Source organism: Dendrobates tinctorius, unplaced genomic scaffold (assembly GCF_039654945.1).
Source record: "Dendrobates tinctorius isolate UK_male_01 unplaced genomic scaffold, ASM3965494v1 ptg000022l, whole genome shotgun sequence".
Lineage (NCBI taxonomy): Eukaryota > Metazoa > Chordata > Amphibia > Anura > Dendrobatidae > Dendrobates > Dendrobates tinctorius.
In genome coordinates this window covers 121,677,348-121,698,317 of record NW_027361690.1, presented here as the reverse complement: position 1 = coordinate 121,698,317, position 20,970 = coordinate 121,677,348, and the positions used below count along the sequence as shown (strand labels likewise).

Here is a 20,970-nt window from a genome sequence, read left to right as displayed (position 1 = left end):
CGCCATGGCAACCATTGACATCATGAGGGGCGGGGCTTGATACACACACACACTTTTTCCTCATTATGTAGATGGGGGCAAAATTGTTTGGTGAATTGGAACTCGCGGGGTTAAAACTTCGCCTCGCAACATAGCCTAGGACACTCTCGGGGTCCAGACATGTGACTGTGCCAAATACTGTGGCTGCGATGGTGCGGATGCCAATCTGACATTGGATAAATATGGAGTGGAGGCGTTGTGTGCACTCTAGACATTGGTCTCAGATGACACCATTTTTGGTTACTGTAGGCCATGGTGTCGCACACTACACGGCACCCGTTTACCCAATAAGCCATAACTCTTGTCTGACAGCGCAAAAAATATCACAACACACACGTTTCTGGGGGGTTTTTTCGGCTCAAGTATCTCCAGATCTCTGGCGCATGTAGCTTGATAAATCTCCATTGAGCCTCATTTATCAAAACTGTTTAAAAGGGTGCGGTCTTCATTGTCAATAACAACCAGTTACAGCGCAGCTTTCATTTTACCAGAGCGGTTTTGTGATAAGACCATGTTTTTGTAAGTGTGGCTCAGTGTGCACAGAGCTTTACCTGGCAGACTGCAGCCGGGTGGCCGTCCAATCCAATATGGTCTCTTACGGAAGGGGGAAAAAAACATCAAAAATGAATCCGCCAACACTGAAAGAAATGGGGCACGAATCCTAAAATTTACTTCTGCTCATCGGCGTTGCCAACTACTAACCCTGGAGGCTTTATTACTAGTGATGAGCGCAATTGCTCGTTACTAGAGTTTGCCTAGGGTGCTTGTATATGCATAGAGTATCTCGGGTGCTCGAGTGACATGTTCGCATCTCCATGTATCGCTGGTGTTGAAAAGCCACAAACATGTGGAAATTACCTGACCAGCACAGGTAATGGCCGCATGTTTTGTGTCTGAACAGCCGCAAAACATGGAGACTCGAACATGTGAGTGGAGCACCCGCAATACTCTGTGCATATACAAGCACCCTAGGCAAACTCTAGTAACGAGCACTTGCGCTCATTGCTATTTATTACTGGAGATGAGCAAATCGATGCACAGGGTCCAGGCCACGTCAGTAGTCTGTGACGGCCAGAAAGGAGGCCAGTTATCGACCTCCCAGCCAGAGACCCCGGCACCTCTTCCAACCCTTTGGCCTGCCATGAGTCACACATGGCGTCGCTCCGGGCCGTTTATTACATTTTGCTGTTGTTCAATTACCTAACTTCCCATTTTCTTTTTCAGGGGACCCAATCCGAGTAAACTGATCCAGCAGTTCTTAACGTTGCGTCCTGACCAACAAATTCACATCTTCAACACACTGAAATCGCACCTAACGGAAAGGGGGATGCTGGGAAACGGCGAGGGTGTGTAAGATCTCTGTATGTCCGGTCTGGGCAGAAAAAGACCACCTCTACCTTGCGCATGTGGGTTCACTGTCCAACAATGCTGTTCCAGCCGTTCCCAGAGAGGACTCATTAACCCCTTTGCTGCCGGAGAAAGTTCCAGAAGCCCCTCCCTCCTTTTGTAAACTTTTTGTGTGATATTTTGGCTGTATCTTATTTTGTATTTTGTTTTTTTGTTTTTTTGTTTTTTTTGCCATTTGTTCACATCCTGTTTACATGTGATTTCTAAAGACGACACTTATTCCTTACCCCTACAAGAAGGGTTGCTTGGGGAATGTGGCGTCTCGCATAGTGAGATATTGAAGAAGCTTTTGAAAGTGGAGCACAAAAAACCGGAAATGGTTCCTGAAGTATCGAGAGAACAGAATAGAATAAACAAAAGGGGTTTTCGGCATCTGATTAATTTATTTTGCTGCTCGGTACTTGCAGCTTTTAATAGATGCAATAGGAGTCAGTGCTTTTCTTACTCGTCATATTTTAATTTAAAAAGAACTTGCCAAAGTTTGTGTGCACCCCTCCACACTGCTTCCAAAATATTAACCTCTCCACTGCCTGATATCTGTGCCTACAAGTCCCAGTAGTTTAATGCACCACATCCTAATTGCATCTTTCTAGTCAGGAAAGTGGAGATGCTGGCATGGTGCAATGTTCATAGCTTAAGCCGGTGTCACATGTTCAGCATTGATGGTCTGCCCTGGGACCTGATATCCAGACTGTCCATGCGTCACCTGTAGTGATGAGCGAATGTGCTCCAATAAGGCACTATCTGGGCACACTTGTGTCCTAATAGTGTCTCTTTGGAGTGCTTGAAAAATGTTACACTGCAACTGCATGTCTCCTGGCTGTAGGGCAATCCATGCATGTGTGGTGGTTGTCGAACAGTCGCGAGACATGCAGCTGTTGGGTATCGAACATATTTTTCAAGCACACCAAAAACACTTGATTAGCACACGAGCATTCTTTGATAACAGCTTATCAGAGTACGTTCGCTCACTAGCCTCCTAACCTAAAGTCAGCAGCCTTGTTTGTCATGGCTGGTCTGGAACATGAATATCAGATCTTTGTAACCTTCCTTATTACCACTCTATCTGCTTTGATTGACATCCTTGAACACAGGGAACATCATCAGGGTGCATGCATAGTACAGGAGGTATTCCCCCACCTTGGCTGAGCTGCACCCCTAAAGATAAATGAAGACCACCCTGCTGCACTGTGGATGTGCCAGAGGTAGAGCACAATGGTACAAGTGCAAGACTGCGCGTGTTCTGCGCATCTGTGACTGCTGCAAGTTCCAGGTTAGGTGTAATGACTAAGGCCATCATGGTAATCTATGATCCTGTCTGTTTTGTCCATTACACCTGCAGTTTGACTGGGAATTGCTGCTATAATGTGGATAAAAATTTTCACCAATATCACACCAATGGGAAATTGGACTTACTGTTCGTAATGTCTGTTAATTATTAGATTTTTTTTTTAAGCTTGAAATTATGATAAAACTGTATCAAGCGTCATAGGGAATTGGTTTTTATGCAGTTTTCTATCATTTTGTTCAAACACCTACGATCTGGCAGTAATCTTTAATCCATAAGTGTTGCGTGCATGTCTGCTGAAAGGTTGCTGTGTAATAATGGAGGGGATTGCACAGCTGGGAGTCTGGAAAGGTGGAGCAGCATTTAGTTAAAGCAGCAGGGCACATGAAGAAATCAATAAGATAAAGTCATCGTACAGTTAAACACCTCTTTAAGGAACTAAAGTTTTTCTTTGCACCACTTTAATGCCTCCAGAGACAGGAAACGGTTGGCCACACTGTATTTTTGGTCTTTATTCTCTGCACATATGCTGTCCTGACTGTCGCCGCTCGCACTGTTTGAGACTCTGTCTATAGGGGTTTTTATAGCTGTTACGTCTGATTTGTTGCGTCTTATTATTTTGTGTTTTGTTATGAAGGACTGGTAGATGGAATAAGTATGTTTCTCCTTTATCTTGAAATGTATCCCCCCTGTCCCCCACCCCAGTCCTGCCGTCTCTGGGTTTACATTTGTCCTTATAGATGATATGGTGATTGTTCACTGTGCCCAAAGGCTGCTCTCACCTGTTTCCCTAGGACTTCCCCATGTTTACATTACTTCTTCCTTCCTGCATTTTTATAAGGTTTTTGTTTTGTTTTAGTTCCTTATACTGATTTTGATTGTGAAGTTATCTAGATGTTCCACAGCTTTTAATTGTGGGTAAGGCTAGTTTCACACTAGCGTTTATGAGCGCAGCGACGGCCTGCGCACGGCCGCCGCTAAGCGCCGCCCCTGCCGCGCCCCCGCCGGTAGCTCCGCCCACCGGCGCATGACGCTGCATGCGCCCTGCGTCCCCTATCTTTATCACAGGGGGCGCAGGCCGTGCGCAGTATGCATTTGGCGGCGCATGCGTCCTTTTGACGGTGCGCCAACCTGCGCCAAACGCAACCTGCTGCAGTTTGGTTGCGTCGGCGCACCGTCAAAAAGGCGCATGCGCCGCCAAACGCATACTGCGCACGGCCTGCGCCCCCTGTGATAAAGATAGGGGACGCAGGGCGCATGCAGCGTCATGCGCCGGTGGGCGGAGCTACCGGCGGGGGAGCGGCAGGGGACGGGGCTTAGCGGCGGCCGTGCGCAGGCCGTCGCTGCGCTCATAAACGCTAGTGTGAAACTAGCCTAACAAACTGTGATTGAGCCTTTTTTTAATGGGGTTGTAGAAGAGTGAAAAAAGTATGGCGGCTGCTTTCTTTTTAGGAACAGCGCCACTTTTGCTCATGGATGGGAGCTTGTACTGCTGTTTGGCAACCTGTGAAGATAATGTCATCAGAAAATTACTTACCGTGTAATTCACCTTAAGTGTACAAATAAGCGTGTGTGTAATGTAAATAATATATATATAATTATATCCATGTATCTGTGTGTTAATATAATCCACACACATTGCAGACAAGCGGGTGTTCTGATTTGCCTCTCTCCAGCAGCTCTCACTGAAATTTTGCTTGGTCTTCCAGACCTTATCTTGATCTCCACGATTCCTGTTAACTACCATTTCTTCCAACTGAGGAAGGTTTAACTTAAACGCTTTCCTATCTTCTTATACCCTTCTCCTGCTTTGTGGCCCGCCACCATTTTCATTTCCAGAGAGCTAGGCTGCTGCTTATAAGAACCCATGGATGCTGTTTTTTGACACAAGGTTAGATGAGGCTGGGTTTTTATAAAGCCTGGCCTTTCCTAACTGTGATGGTGAATAAGCCATAACCCCTAACAGGCTAATTAAATTCTGAAACCTTGGTCAAAGTTATCTCCAAGGGTGCACAAACTATTGAATCAGCCCATTCTCCTTTTTAAAAAGTTATTTAAAATGTAAAAAATATATTTTTTTTTTACCTAAAATACAAAGAAAATGTGTCATCTTTTAGAGATCATTTCATCTTCAACTTGCTTAACTGTTCCCAATAACAGTAATTTTGACCAGGGGTGCCCAAATGCCACTGTATGTACACCCTCAATGCATGAGGCATATCACCCTAAAGAGCTCGGCTTTCCATCCTAATCCCATTTGTCGATCCACTGGACCAAAGATTTAGAAAGTAGCTTTACACATGTACATATAATTGTAATTTATTGTAAAAAGAAAAAGGCATTTTTTTTTTTTTTTTTTAAACCATCAATTGTTCCCAGCTGTGACCAGCTTTTGAGGTTTACGCTATTTCACAAATTTAGTCCTTAAGGAAAAGCCTGTGAATATTTCCTGATTATTATCTTCTAAAATCCATGTTGTTGCCGTAAAACATGGCCCCATAATTATGCGCAAAAAAAAAGAATTAAAATCTCAGATAATAAAGAAAATTATAATGCATCTTTACGAAATACATGTTATAAATAACTTTTAAAGGAATCTGTCACCCCCTTTGATGTATGTAACCTCTGAAATGTAAAGTGCTGCGGAATATGTCGGCGCTATAGAAATAAAATTTATTATTGTATTACCTATTAATATGGGCATACAGGTTATAGAACAGTTAAAATAGTCCTTCCTGTATGCCCATATTAATAGGTTACAAACATCCAAGGGGGTGACAAATTCCCTTTAAGTGAATGGAGCTGAGCTGCAATGGCAGACATAGCTCACGGACAAGAGTGGCACTGATTCTGGGGAAAAAGCAACCATTTTTTTTTTTTTTTTTTTTTAGTCTCCTACAACTCTTTAATTTTGATTTATCATATATATTTCCAGAGAGAGATGCATTACTGTGTCAGATAAGTCACCTGCAGACAACAGGTTAGCTTTAATTTGCAATTGATACAGTACAAGCTCCTGGTTAGGAGTAAGTGCGATTTGTCTTAAAACTACCTTGACATTTTGTGAAACTTGTATTTTGGGCTTGGGAGTCCAGTGGGCGGTCCTGCTTATCTCTGTGTACACAATGAAGAGTGTTAATCACTCAGTAGGACCACTCACTGGACTCCAAAGCCCCTGAATTAGCAGGGACTTAAGTGAATTAAATATATATATCTTCTCGTGGTCCTCAACACTTCTGAAGGTTTCATACATCCTGAAAACCTGGTTAATAACCAGTGATACAAGGCGGACCTGCCACCGCTCCCGTCATGTCTGTTCTGATAAATACTTGTATTTCCTATGAAATAAAAATGTTGGCTCATCGCTTCGTTTATCTTCTTTGTGGCGTTCTTCCTGAACATGTGTAAAAAAAATTGGCAACTGGGCATTACCATTTCTTTGTGAAAGGGGGTGTGTCCTTAAACTGCTGCTTTCAGCACTGATTGGACAGTGTCAATTTGTTGGAAATCCCAGTTGACTATTTGTATATTTCTAGTAAGAATGACAACAGCAAAAAGGAAAAGAGAAATTCTCCACCGGAAATGTTATATTATGGGACTTACAAGTATTTATTATAGACATGTCAGGAGTAATGACCGATTCTGTATAAAGAGGATAAACCCATCATTGTGCCCTCTTACAGTTGTCGGATTCAGCTCTTGGTTCCCTCTGACACATCGCGATCGTGTATGAAATGGGGCCATGTAATGTCGCCTGCAGCTTTCCCCTGTGGGAGATACAGATTTGGAATACAACAGCTTTTTATGCACCGTGATAGGTCAAAATTGGCGGAAAAAATAATTGAGGGGCGATCTTCATGTCTATGGCCTTCTTGGCAATGTATGTAAAGTACTGCTAGATGTCTCCTTTGCTTGTCTGTCGCAATCGTCCAAACTTCTCTTGTGTTTAAACGTGCAATTTTCCCTTCACCCATGATACACACCTGAGAGAGGGATCTGCCCCGCCAGGACAGGAACCTACTGAAATATAAGGGGCGGCACCTCTCCCCCGCTTCAGTTGGGTTCCTGTCCTGGAACGGGATCCCAGTCTGACAGCGGCGGTGCCTGTCATGGAAGAAGATGGACCCAGGGCTGTCCCGGCGCGAGGAGCAGGTCTGCTTACCTGCTGCGCCGGCCGTCGGTGGCCTGGAAGCGCAGTCCCCGGGGATCCTCCTGCAGTCCCTGGGTTCGTGCGGGTGCGGTAAGGCAGGCCTCGGCAGCGGGGCGCTCCTCTGTGCCTCCCTCCCCCCGCACGCGCCCGATCCTCCCTGGGACGACAGGGAAAGCCGAGAGGCAGTGCACCCTGGGAGTGCGCCGGCTGACGTCAGACGCGACGGCAAGATGGCGCCTGGTGCGGCACCGGCTGCAGTAAGAAGAATGGCGGCCGGCGGTCGCAGGGGGGAGGGGAGGAGATCGCTCACTGGATGCATCTACTTAAAGGAGGACGTGGAGCAGGACAGCCAGGTGATACAATGGGGTCACAGCAGGAGCGTTCACCGTCTCCACCCCCATCGCAGACCTCTGCACGTAAGCATGGCAGCCATTCAAGCGGCAAAAGCAGTAGCCGCCCGAGCCACAGATTGAGAGAACGCAGACCACATGCTCCAACACAGCCTCCGAGTCCGGTACCCGACTTTGTGGTTGGTGAGTGATCTTCGTGAAAGTTAGACCAATATTAATAGAGTCCTTCTTGTGTGTTATTTTTTCCTTAGGGAAAAGGCAAAAAAGCAGGGAGCAAGAAAATTAATAGTGTGCTATATGCCAGAGCCCCCTAGCTAGAGATTGGCAAAAGGACCTTTGCGCCAGCTGTATCCAGCGAACTATGGCGGAGGAGGTGCCGAGCTTGGCAACTAACCTCAGATCAGTCATAAGGTCCGAGGTAGAAGGCTCACTTAAAATGTTAAAGAAAAAGGAAAAAAAGTAGGAGACTCCCCAAGTTCCTCATCAGACTCCTCCTCGACTGAATATCAGGCCGAGCACATCTCCTCCTCGGATAGTGATACTGGGGGCAGGCCGTGTTTTCCGGTAGAAGATACAGATGCGCTCCTTAAGGCCGTTAGGACAACCATGAGTCTACAGGAAGATAAAGCGACTAAGTCCCTAGAAGATGTCATGTTCGCGGGGGCTACAGGAAAGGAAAAAGCGCACCTTTCCAGTTAATGAGAAAATACAGGCGCTCATTGAAAGAGAGTGGAAGAAGCCTGAAAGATCAGGCAGCCTTCCTTCTTCCTCAAAAAGGAGATATCCCTTTGAGCCTAAAGCCACGGAAATATGGGACAAGGTCCCAAAAATTGATGCAGCAGTATCCAGATCATCCGAAAGATCGGCCCTGCCCCTAAAAGACTCAGGAGTACTAAGAGATCCGCTAGATAAGAAAGCAGACTCCTACCTAAGACATACATGGGAAGCAACGGCAGGAGGACTGAAACCGGCAATAGCTGGCACCTGCACAGCTCGATCCTTAATGATCTGGCTACAGCAGCTGGAAGAAAAACTTGCATATAAAGTTTCAAGGGAAAAAATTTTGGGAGACATGTATCTTCTACATGGAGCAGCCGCTTTTTTGGCTGACACCTCTGCCGATTCCATGAGACTGACGGCGAGGGCAGCGGGATTATCAAACGCCGCAGGGCATGCATTATGGCTTAAAGGCTGTCCTGGAGATCTACAGTCAAAAGCTAAATTGTGCTCTCTTTCCTGTGATGGACAATTTCTGTTTGGGAAAAATTTGGACGACATCCTGGAAAAAGCGGGTGATAGAAGGGCTTCCCTAGATTTCCTGGAGATCAAAGAAGACCGCCCTTTCGGAGGGGAAAATTCAACAGAGGCCGTCCGGGGGATTGGAAAAGATGGGAGGACAAAAGAAAAGAAAGTCTGGTTTCATGTTTGGCGGAGCCGCTTCATCCGCAAAGAAATCCCCACTATGACTCCGATATCCCAGTGGGGGGGGGGGGGGGGGGGAGACTGATGCTCTTTTATCAAGCCTGGGAAAGTGTATTTTCCAATACCTGGATTCTAAACATCATAAAAACAGTCCTCAAATTTCCCTTTTTTCAACGGCTGAGAGCATCATTTGTGGTGACCCCCGTCAGGAATGGGATAGAAGAGCAGTTGGCCCTAGAGGCAGAAATCCTAAGTCTGCTGGACAAACACGTTCTGACCGAAGTTCCAAGCGACCAGGAGAGAAGGGGTTTCTACTCACACCTCTTCCTAATAAAAAAGCCAGACCATTCATTCAGGACGATTACAAACCTCAGAGGCCTCAATCAATGGATAGAAAACCAGACCTTCAAAATGGAGTCAGTGACTTCGGCCATAACTTTTACACCACAATTGTTTTATGGCTGTAGTCTACCTAAAGGATGCCTACTACCACATCCCGATCCATCCAGAGTACCAAAAATACTTAAGGGTAGCTCTCTACATCCAGGGCAACCTCAGGCATTTTCAATTCAGAGCCCTTCCATTCGGCATATCCATAGCCCCGAGGGTGTTTACGAAGGTTGTAGCAGAGATGACAGCCTTCCTCCGAATCCACAACACGATTATAATACCCTACTTAGATGATTTTCTAATAGTGGGCAACTGAGAACATCACTGCGCAGAACAGAAGTGGAAAGGGTAACAGATACCCTACAGAGACTTGGCTGGATGGTGAATGTCAAATAGTCAAGACTACAACCCCTAAAAAGGCAAATATTTTTAGGATTTATCCTGGACTCGGAACAACAAATTTGTCTTTTACCAGAGGCCAAAGTGGAAAAGGTGAGGAATATGACCTTGACAGCCATAGACCAGCCTCACATGACCCTGAGAGGGGCGATACCCTTACTAGGCACTCTGACGGCCTGTATTCCAGCGGTCAGATGGGCACAATTTCATACCTGTCAACTGCAGGCAGAAATCCTATCAGCACAGAGATCGCTAAGAGGGCGTTTGGAAGGAAGACTGGAGCTTTCCTTAAAAGTAAAAAAAAAAAAACTCTCGGTGGTTAGACAGGGCAAACCTAGTAGCAGGAACGTTGTGGCACAGACCAGTGGCCGATGTGATCCTGACGGACGCAAGTTCCTCGGGGTGGGGAGCGCACCTGAGGGGACAGGCAGCCCAGGGACCCTGGGGACACCAAGAACAAAACGCATCATCCAACCTAAATGAACTACGGGCAGTAAACAAAGCCTTAAAAAAATTTATTCCCAGCCTAGAAGGCCGCAATGTCCGGATCATGTCGGACAACAAAGTGACAGTGGCATATATCAACCACCAGGGGGGGACAAGGTCACACTCCTTAATGAACGAAACCAACAAAATTTTTCTCGGAGCAGAACGACACCTACTCTAACGGCCCTACACATCAGAGGGGTAGAGAACATACAAGCCGATTTCCTAAGCCGCAACACATTAAGGCAAGGAGAATGGGCCCTAAATCGCTCAGTGTTCCTGAAAATAGTACAACTCTGGGGAGAGCCGATAATAGACCTCTTTGCCAACAAAAGCAACAGGCAGGTAAAGAGATTCTGTTCACTAAACCCAAAAGAAGAGCCATGGGCGTTGGACGCATTGCAAATTCCATGGAATTTCAAACTAGGTTATGCCTTTCCTCCAGTAGCTCTAATTCCAGCAGTGGTGAAGAAAATAAGAGAATATCAGGTCAGGGTGATCCTAATAGCCCTGTGCTGGCCAAAAAGGCCCTGGTTCTCACTACTGCAGATGATGTCCCTCTCAGATCCATGGGTACTACCAGAGATTCCAGACCTGCTAGCTCAGGGTCCGGTATTCCACACGCAAGTCAAGGGGTTCCATCTGACGGCGTGGAATTTGAGAGGTCACTTTAAAAAAAAAAAAAAAGAGGGTTCTCCCCTGGGTTGGTGGCTACGCTGATGAAAAGTAGAAAGCCAGTTACAACTAACATATATGGTAGAACATGGAATAAGTTTCTGCAGTTCCTAGGGAAGCTGTTGGACCAAGAACCCCTGATCAAGGCCATCTTAGAATTCTTACAGGCAGGGCTACAGCTAGGCCTAGCAGTAAATACACTTAAAGTACAGGTTTCAGCACTAGGCGCTTTATATAACTGAAACATAGCAGCAAACAGATGGGTGGCTAGATTCATTAAATCCTGCCAGAGGTCTAAGCCAATCCCATTACCAAAAATAGCTCCCTGGGATTTAAACCTTGTGTTAGAAGCTCTCACGAAAGAGCCATTTGAACCGGTGCAACAACTACCAGTAAAATATCTCACCCTATAGACCATTGTTAGTGGCCCTTACATCGGCCCGTAGAGTAAGTGACTTGCAGGCCCTCTGTTAATCCACCTTATACCCAGGTGTACCAGGACAGGGTTATCCTAAAAACAGACCCTGCTTATTTACTGAAAGTGATATCAGATTTCCATCATAGCCAGGAAATTGTCCTCCCCTCCTTCTGTGAGAATCCAAAAAAACCCAGGAGAGGAGAAATTCCATAAACTAGATGTTAAAAGAGCCCTCTTAGAGTACATTTCAGTGACTAGCCAGTGGAGGAGGTTCCAGTCCCTATTTATAGCCTTTCAGGGTGCCAGGAAGGGCTATGGAGTATCGAAAGGGACTATTGTCAGATGGATTAGGGAGGCCATTAGTGTAGCCTACTCAGCTAGTGGTGGTCCGATTCCTGACGGCATCAAGGCTCATTCCACCAGAGCCGTGGCGACCTCCAGGGCTGAAAAGGCAGAGGTATCGATTGAGCAAATCCTGTAAGGCCGCTACCTGGGCCTCACCCTCAAGCTTTTTTAAGCACTATAGATTAAATCTATCCTCCTCTGCTGACTTAACCTTTGGTAGAAGGGTGCCGCAAGTGGTGGTCCCTCCCTAAGGTGTTCGAAGTCTCCAAAAATCTCTCAGGTGTGCTGTCATGGGTGAAGGGAAAACCACCATGGTTACTTACCGGTAGCCGGTTTTTCCGGAACCCATGACAGCACCTGTATATTCCCTCCCCCCCCTTTTCACCATATGGGTGTGCACGTTAACAGGGTGTATTCGTGTGATGTGGTGTTGGATAAACATGTAACTAACCGGGAAGTCCTCTCAATGCTCTCTAACCAGCTGAAGCGGGGCAGAGGTGCTGCCCCTTATATTTCAGTAGGTTCCTGTCCTGGAGGGGCGGATCCCTCTCTCAGGTGTGCTGTCATGGGTTCCAGAAAAACCGGCTACCGGTAAGTAACCATGGTGGTATTCCCAGGAAAGTCAAGCGATGGCTTGCGGAAATCCAAAAGATGCCTGCTTTCTTTCATACACACCACCACCAGATATTTAGTTATGGGAATTTTAACCGACCAGAACAGAAAGTTCCGGTTTATGGAAAACTTGTCTAAAATTAAGAACAGGAAGTTTTATCTACATTTCCTGGTTTTAATTTATTTTAATGGAGGACTGTTATGTATGTATTGGATTTTGTTAATAGTAATGTTAGATTATTTTATTCTGTGCATTTCATTGTAAAATATTGATTTATGCCTATTATATATAAAGTTAAAAAACCCACAAGGGCATTTTTAGTATGTTTTGCCTTCAATTTTATTCTGCCAGTCCTCAAAAAAAAAAAAAAAAGTACTTTGTTACCTAATTATCCTTCGCGTTAATTCACATGACTGTATAGTCTTGACCCCATCTTTTGGACTCATAAATGCCTGTGATATTGTTCGTTTGGGTTATAAATGCATTTTTGGTTTGACTTGCGGCTGTAATGCAGAAAAGAAAATGCTTCTGCTGTACAGCCCTGTCATTTAAAGGGGTTCTTTGACAATGAGATAAAATGGCGTCTATGATATAATTTAAACTGCAGCCCATCTATAGTCGCTTGTCAGTACTGACTGAAGACCTACTGCTCCTGAAACCTCAGTCTCCACTGACCAGGGCTGTATCTCACATACCTCAGTGAGCAGCTGGGAGCACGGCTGCAATATGTGAAGAAATATATCTATTCCTCACTGAGCACAATGGGGATTATCTCCAGCTTCATCCTTCTCGATGTAAACTTGTTTTCCTGTTGGGCGCAGTCAGTCTGTGCACTGCTATAAAGATGTTAGACTGACAGAGGAGAACGAATGAACATGGAGATCTCTTCGCCGAGCACAACGTGAGTTAGAACATATTTCTTCACATATCTCAGCTGTGCTCCCGGCTGCTGACTGAGGTTATGACGGCTCTTGTCAGTTGACAAACTGGTCTCAGGAGCTGTATATCTTCAGTCTGCAGACCATACTGACACGTGACTAGGACAGGCTGCGGTTTGAATTATATCAGGGGCCCCTTTAATCTATACTATAATGCTAAGGAATGGCAGCCTTTTGACTAAAAGGGGTGGTGCTCAAAGAGGTAGCAATTGGTCAATAAGATTGTAGGATTGACACTGATATTTCCAAGATGACTTGGACACTTATTATGTATTCCCTGAGATTCTCGCAAGCACACGCTGGTTTCCTGGTTCATTCAGTTGCCAGTATTCATAGTCAGTATTTTATTCATATTTTTTCACCAAAGAGAAAACATATGAGATCATAAGCAAATAGGAACAGTTGTCTGTTTTAAAAATTTTGAGAAATATATGTTGGGAACATTGATCACAAATTCAGCCATATCAATGATGTCTAAGTCTTTATCATGTAGATGGTTTTCAGAGAGTATTGGTGCCCCCACAATGCCATCATAGGGTGCCGGGTTTCCTTTAGGTCTGCTATCTTTCTACTTCTATTAGAACTTGACCTCCTGGATGATCAGAAGCACACAAGGGGTGGTCCGTCAGCTACATCTAGAAACACATTCTGTGGTGGCACATGCGTGAGGCCATATTACAACCTCCCAAGTTACAAGTGTAAGCAATCTCACTTTACCCCCATTTGTTGCTGATTTCATACACTGGATTAATGAGAAAACCTCTTGTACCATCTTCCAATGGTTCCATATGTACAGTATTCACACCTATACTTTCAAGCTATTAAAACTTCATATGTGCAAACATTTTAGGGGGGTGGTTGTTTGGCAATGTGGCTCTTGTTTATAAGGAGTGTCACATATGGTCCGTACCAGTGGTGTCCTAAAGACCCCGTAGACTTTTATATGGGATCCCTCATGATTCCCTGGTGGTCAGGGTGATGGGAAGAATAACTGCGTACTGACTGCTCCTTTACTCCGGTCATATCTGATAGCGTTTACAAATGAGGCTGTAGTGCAATATAGTGTGAAAATAGCCGTGTTGGAAAATTAATGATTAACACTATATATGGGACAACCTATGGTAATCCGGGTAATGCCCTATGATCATCTGATATTTTTTGATCACTAGATATTTTTTTCCGACATATATTTATTCATCCTACAAAGACTTTTTTTGTGAAATGCCTAAACCGAGGTGGAGCTTATGTTATAACTTTGCTCCGATTTCTTGCACAGTGTGAGTACTACCACTATGGTAGGAACACCACTGTTGTTTTTCAGGTTTTGTCCTAGTTTTGTTTTTCCTGGATTACTTACATTCTTTTCTCATTGCATTTGTCTGTTTTCCTTGTATTTATGGCGAGTAAGTTTCTTCGGCTTCCGTTTACATGGTGGGAGGTAAAATATGCAGTTGCTATAGGATTTGTCCTGTACAGTTATGTCCACACCTCCGTAGGAGATTATAGGGTGGAGGTGGTTATTGCTACAGCAGGGAAAGGGTTATGCATATAGGATGTCTCCTAGGTTGAAGCATATAGTCTGCCATCGTGGAAGATGTGGATAGAAGTATTTGACGTTTCTAGTTCACTGACATGTAAAGGCTCCTTGTTGGCACAGGCTGGTAATGAAGTGCAAAACAACCGGGATTTCTAGAGCCTCTCCCTTGTGCATTGGGTGGTGGAAGGCTCTGCTGATGTGTCGTGTTGTCGGACACTTGTCTGATATCATGCATGTGTCCAATTCTAATAATTGGGATAAGTGCATGATATCTGCCAGAGATGCATGGGCCCTGGAGAGAGACCAATGGCCTCAATGTCCATACCGCCAACTCGCCTCCATATGAAGAAGAGGTACTGGAAGGGTGTGTTGTCACGTACCTGATCAATTGTCCTATATTAGCGAGTACTACAGTGGGGGGAAAAAAGTGTTCTGTCAGCCACCAATTGTGCAAGTTCTCCCACTTAAAAAGGTGAGAGAGGCCTGTAATTGACATCATAGGTAGACCACAACTATGAGAGTCAAAATGAGAAAACAAATCCAGAAAATCACCTTGTCTGATTTGGCAAGATTTATTTAGCAAATTATGGTGGAAAATAAGTATTTGGTCACATCAATATTTTATGTATCCTTTGTTGGCAATGACAGAGGTCAAATGTTTTCTGTAAGTCTTCACAAGGTTGGCACACATTGTTGGTGATATGTTGGCCCATTCCTCCATGCAGATCTCCTCTAGAGCAGTGATGTTTTGGGCCTGTTCCTCCAAATATTTTCTATGGTGTTGAGATCTGGAGACTGGCTAGGCCACTTGAGGACCTTCATATGCTTCTTACGAAGCCACTCCTTTGTTACCCTGGTGGTGTGCTTGGGCTCATCATGCTGAAAGACCCATCCACGTTTCTTCAATGCCCTTGCTGATGGAAGGAGGTTTGCACTCAATATCTCACGATACATGGCCCCATTCATTCTTTCATGTAAACAGAGCAGTCGTCCTGACCCCTTTGAAGAGAAAGCCCCATAGCATGATGCTGCCACTTACAGTAGGTATGGTGTTCTTTGGATGCTGCTCAGCATTCTGTCTCCTCCAAACAACGAATTTTGTTTATACCAAGTAGTTCTACTTTGGTTTCATCAGACCATATGACATTCTCCCAATACTCTTCTGGATAATCCAACTGCTCTCTAGCAAACTTTTGACGGGCCCGGACATGTCTGGCACTGCAGGATCTGCGATTCTGGCGGCATAGTGTGTTACTGATGGTAGCCTTTGTTACGGTGTTCCCAGCTCTATGCAGGTTATTCACTAGGTCGCCACATGTGGTTCTGGGATTTTTGCTCACCGTTCTTGTAATCATTTTGACCCCATGGGGTGATATATTGCATGGAGCCCCAGATTGAGGGAGATTATCAGTGGTCTTGTATGTCTTCCATTTTCTTATTATTGCTCCCACAGTTGATTTCATCACACTAAGCTGCTTGCCTATTGTAGATCCAGTCTTCCCAGCCTGGTGCAGGGCTACAATTTTGTTTCTGGTGTCCTTCGACAGCTCTTTGGTCTTCACCATAGTGGAGTTTGGAATGTGACTGTTTGAGGTTGTGGACAGGTGTCTTTTATACTGATAACAAGTTCAAACAGGTTCCATTACTACAGGTAATGAGTGGAGGACAGAGGAGCCTCTTAAAGAAGAAGTTACAGGTCTGTGAGAGCCAGAAATCTTGCATGTTTTTAGGTGACCAAATACTTATTTTCCACCATAATTTGAAAAATAAATCTTGCCAAATCAGACAAGGTGGTTTTCTGGATTTGTTTCCTCATTTTGACTCTCATAGTTGTGGTCTACCTATGATGTCAATTACAGGCCTCTCTCATCTTTTTAAGTGGGAGAACTTGCACAATTGGTGGCTGACTAATTACTTTTTTCCCCCACTGTATCTGTGGTGTGTACAGATGTGACAGAGCCGATGCCACTCATACTTTCAATACATATAATGTGTAGATGGATCTTACACAGAACTACCTTTAGATCTAGTGCATTATCTTAGTGATCGCATTTTACAGGCAATGCCAGCTAAAGAGTTGAAGGCGTTCTGAGGGGGATAAGTAATTTTGATGGGGCTCAGAGTAATTAAAAAAAAAAGTAAAATAATTAACACAGGTTAATGATCCCCTTCAGTGAAGGATCTCCTTCAGCTGATGTTCTCATACCCACCCAGTCTTTTTTTGGTCTCTACTTTCATACCGAATTGCCCGATTTTCCTATAACTGGCCACAGTAGTAACTGTCCTCAATGAATAACTTGCTAAGCAGAATTTTCCGATGTGTCGAGGTAAAATCATGAAAAAGAGACCTGCAGAGTACTGGGTTATAGTCAGAAAAGGAGCTGAAGGTGATCAGTACATAATGGCATAAAACGAAACAATAGTGGCCATTAGTCCATCTGACTTTGCTTATCGCCAAGGTGTTTGGACAGGTAACATATCAACAAATGGATCCTTACTTGATTCCACTGTAGATGCCGGAGTTGACGATGGAGAATTTACATCCCACCAACAATGGGATCACAATAAATGATGTATTCAGCAAGCAGGTAATGTGCTTTTGGTTGTAAATGCTTACATGAAATTTAAAGTTTTTATGTTCATGGTGCCCCCAAATTTTTGTCTTGAGGGGATTGGGCGGGACATGTGGTCTACTAAAGACTATGTGCCCCGTACACGATTGCGCATGGTCTTGAATGCTACATATACAGCTTAGTTGTTGCCTTGAATATGTTGTTTCTACGTCTGTAGGACGTTGGCTTCCGTCATGTCAGATGGTAGTTCTACCGTCACGTGTGTATCGTCATATCAATCGCTGGTTAGTTATTCCATTATGACTGTGAGTAGAGGCGACATAACAGTATTTTATGATGACCAGGTAATAGAGTTTTGCTGCTATGATGGTATTTTTTTCCAGGTGCAGGGAACATTTTTTTTCGTGTATTATCTAGACTAGAGAGTTTTACCTCTGCAAGTAACTTAAATACACTGGATCCAAGTCATCAAGCCCTTCATCAGAAAGCCGGAAACTGACATAGCTGGGTGAGAAGCCTCTGACATGGGATCTAAGTGGGAACCTGTCTCTTTATGGAGAGTTTCAAGTTGGTGCATGTCATGTAACTCTGATTTATAGCACTACTTCCTATTTCCTGTAAGGCCAATCTTATACTTGGGTTACATATTTTTTTGTTAGCTAAACCCTAAAGGAAGTAGAGGGTCAACATTAGCTTGATTTTTATCTTAGAATAATTCCAGTTTTGGCTAAAAAGCAATGTTTGTCCTTTAATAAAAAATAAATAAACACATTTGTATACTGGCCATAGACATGTAAGGTTATTTAATTCAGGGCTTTTATTGTCCTACATTGCTGTAAAAGAATGAGCATCCTTTGGGGTGAAAAAGAGGGGATTGCTATAATCTGGCATGTCTATTGACCAGTCTGCAGGGTTTTAGGCTATGTGCCCACGTATGCAGAAAATTTCTGCATTAAAACAGGACTCCTGCCCAGAAAACGCGCGTTTTGCTGCGATTTTTGCGCATTTTTGCCGCGCGTCCCCAGACACAGAAAATAGCCAAAAATGCAGAATTTTCAGTGAAATTAATGAGCATGTTGCGTTTTTTACCGCGAAGTGTTTTTTTTCGTGGAAAAAACGCATCAATATGCACAAAATGCATTAAAATGAATGGGAAGCCTTTAAGCTGATTTTTTTGTAAATACGTGAAAAAAGCGAAAAAAGCGCTGTGTGTGAATACAGCCTTAGATGTTCTTACTTGGCCTGGCCCCTTTTGGGTTGGATGTAATTTTCACTATTTGCATGGCACACCCGCCCCTGCTCTCAGCACCTACTCTATCTTTCCTACTCACAAATTCCCTTTTTAAAGCTGAGCTATGGTGATAGACATAGAAAAAGATGTAGAGAGTTGTACTGTCTGTCAGGTTCTGTTCTATAAATGTGTGTTTGTAGATATTTGTTGCATTTAATATTTTTTTTTTTTTTTTTTTTATTAAGCAACATTTGTTTTTGTGTTTTTTAGTTTTTTTTTTTCTTCACGATTCAACCAATCCTGAAACAAAGCACATACCAATCAATCCTCTAATTTGATAGTGTTCTTTATTGTAATTGTTGTGGAACCGTATCACAGGCCAAGAGATCGTGTATCTTCTGTTATCAAGCAGAGATCTGTATTCCTGTCGGTCAAAGTGTTGAAGTAGATGCTTTATATACCTGCTTCGTGCAGCAAGCTTCAGCTTGTGTGTTGCTGGTACCTAAAAGGCAGTAATACAGTCCTTGTATATTTAAGAGGGCATAAAAAATGGGAATAAATGAGCCACCGGGGCATATGATTGGTTTCCAAAGTTGCAATGGCCGGTAGGCTCTATGGTAGATGTAAAGGGAACCTGTCATTGGCTTGGTACTATGACATGTGTAGCAGCAACCAATAGGAGGTCAGAAGTGATCTCCACCCACCTGAATTGGGAAGAGATATTTATAAAAGTTAAATGAGTTTTTCAGGCTCGAAAATGTTCAGTCGCTCCATCTGACTGCAGAAAGTCACGATTGAGTAGTGTTCGGTGTGCCCTGTCAAGGTTCCCCTGCATTTTCAGGACATGTGGCCGCATGTGTGCGACCTGGATATCTGCTATCAGGTGCCGACAAGAGTCTTGGCTGCTTCTCTCAATATTAAGGCTGTAGTCACACGTCGGTATTTAATCAGTATTTATATTCCAAAACCAGGAGCGTCTCCAAAATCCAAAACACAGACCATGTGTCGATCTTTCCATTATAGTTTTTCTCTGCAAGATCCACTCGTGGTTTTAGCAAAGAAATACTGATGCCAAATACTAACCAAATTTTGATGTGTGAATAAACCATAAAATTGACTGTCGTGTTTTTTTTCTTTTCAGCCTAGAAAACCCTTTTAATCACTTATGTGATCTAAAAAGAAAAAAAATCACTTAATGAAGTTGGCCAATAACAACTCAGTGCCTGATCCCTGGGGATTCGATGGCTGGAACTCCTACCGTTCCCACGGACATAGTCTGAGTTTTGAAGAAAAAAAAAATTAAATGGGTAGGGTACTTCTTACCTCTTGTTAGGTGCCCCCTGGATCATTTATTGGAGCAATTGCTCTCACAAGATTAACTTTATAAGGAGTAGAGATGCCCAGATTTTATGGGATCCCTTTTAAAAATCTACAAGATATGTGAATAAATCTGACACCGCACGTTCCAATTATCTGGTTGTCTTGAGTCCAAGGGAGTTCTGAGTGCAACGTACTGATGATCCCATCATGGACCTATTGTGGTTTAGCAGCAGGATGGAAGAATTGGACTACTCCTTGAGGGGGGTCACCTGTTGGGGTGGTCCACAGTTTGCTGTAAGTCACATTATAAGGAATTCCACCTAAAATTCGTTGACCAGCCTGAGTCCAAGTATCTGTTTCTGTAAAAAGAGCGGAGCTGACCTTGGCATTGATGCTAGACATACAGGGAACGGTCTGTAGGACACACTTAGGAGCATATTCTAGACTTGTATTCTTTTGCAGTGCCGACCTCTCTCCGTGCAGCCCCCTAGTGTTTAGCAAAACGAGGTGTTTCTTCCTTGAACTGAGTGTTCCTATGTGACTATAATGTATGTTCTATTTATATACTTATGCAACTGAAAAAAATAAATGTCTACAACAAAAGTATTTAGCAGCCAATAAGTCGTATTTATTTCCTTTTCTACTCTGGGTTCTTGATGATTGAAATGGAATATTTTGATATGTTCCTTATGAGAATGCAAATTTTTTAGATGGCACCATGATGTAGTGCTGGATAAATGCTCAGGTACTTGGATAATTACACAGACGTCACTTTAAAGACAATGGGGGCGATTCAAAAAATTTAAAAAAGTTGCAACTTAAAGAAAAAAAAAGCCCATAAACCTGCAACTTTGGACGTTTTTCACGCTAGTTTGAAGCAACTCTGCCAAAATTGGTGGGGAGGAGACGGAGCATAGCTTTGCCCACCCATCAATTTGGAGCGTAGCTTTGCCCACCCATCAAATTTAACATAAGTCCTAGCATTTTCTGCTCCAGAAATATTACTCCAGCCACTGACGCATGGAGACACATGCCACTGCAAAGATGCAGCAAATGAAAGACCTTTTAGCAAATTTTTCATGTTGAACTGAACATCCAATGTAATAGTGGCTGCAGAGTGGAATAAAACTCTTATTTTTCATAAACTTGCTGTATTGTTGTGGAGATTGTAGCAATCAAAGTATTTGGCAGCTGATGAGTTAACTTTAGTTAAGGCCAAGTGTGTGTTCTTAGAAAGTTTACACTGGGGGGGGGGTAATTCTTCATGTATGATGCTGACCAATAGTAAACAGACAGCAACCCACAGGTGAAAGAACATGCACTATCATAGCTTAGAGCAGGTTTCTCAATGTGTGAGATGTAGTTACCCTTTTGTCTGATGTGCTCAAT

The 20,970-nt window shown here is 43.8% G+C and overlaps 1 long non-coding RNA gene across 1 annotated transcript; it reads left to right on the top strand.

Annotated features, from left to right (window-relative positions):
* Positions 1 to 1,022: 1,022 nt before the first annotated feature.
* On the top strand, positions 1,023 to 20,187 carry LOC141084399 (uncharacterized). Its single transcript, XR_012230993.1, has 2 exons — positions 1,023 to 1,385; positions 19,403 to 20,187. It is a non-coding gene; the product is annotated as an uncharacterized lncRNA (long non-coding RNA).
* Positions 20,188 to 20,970: the final 783 nt, after the last annotated feature.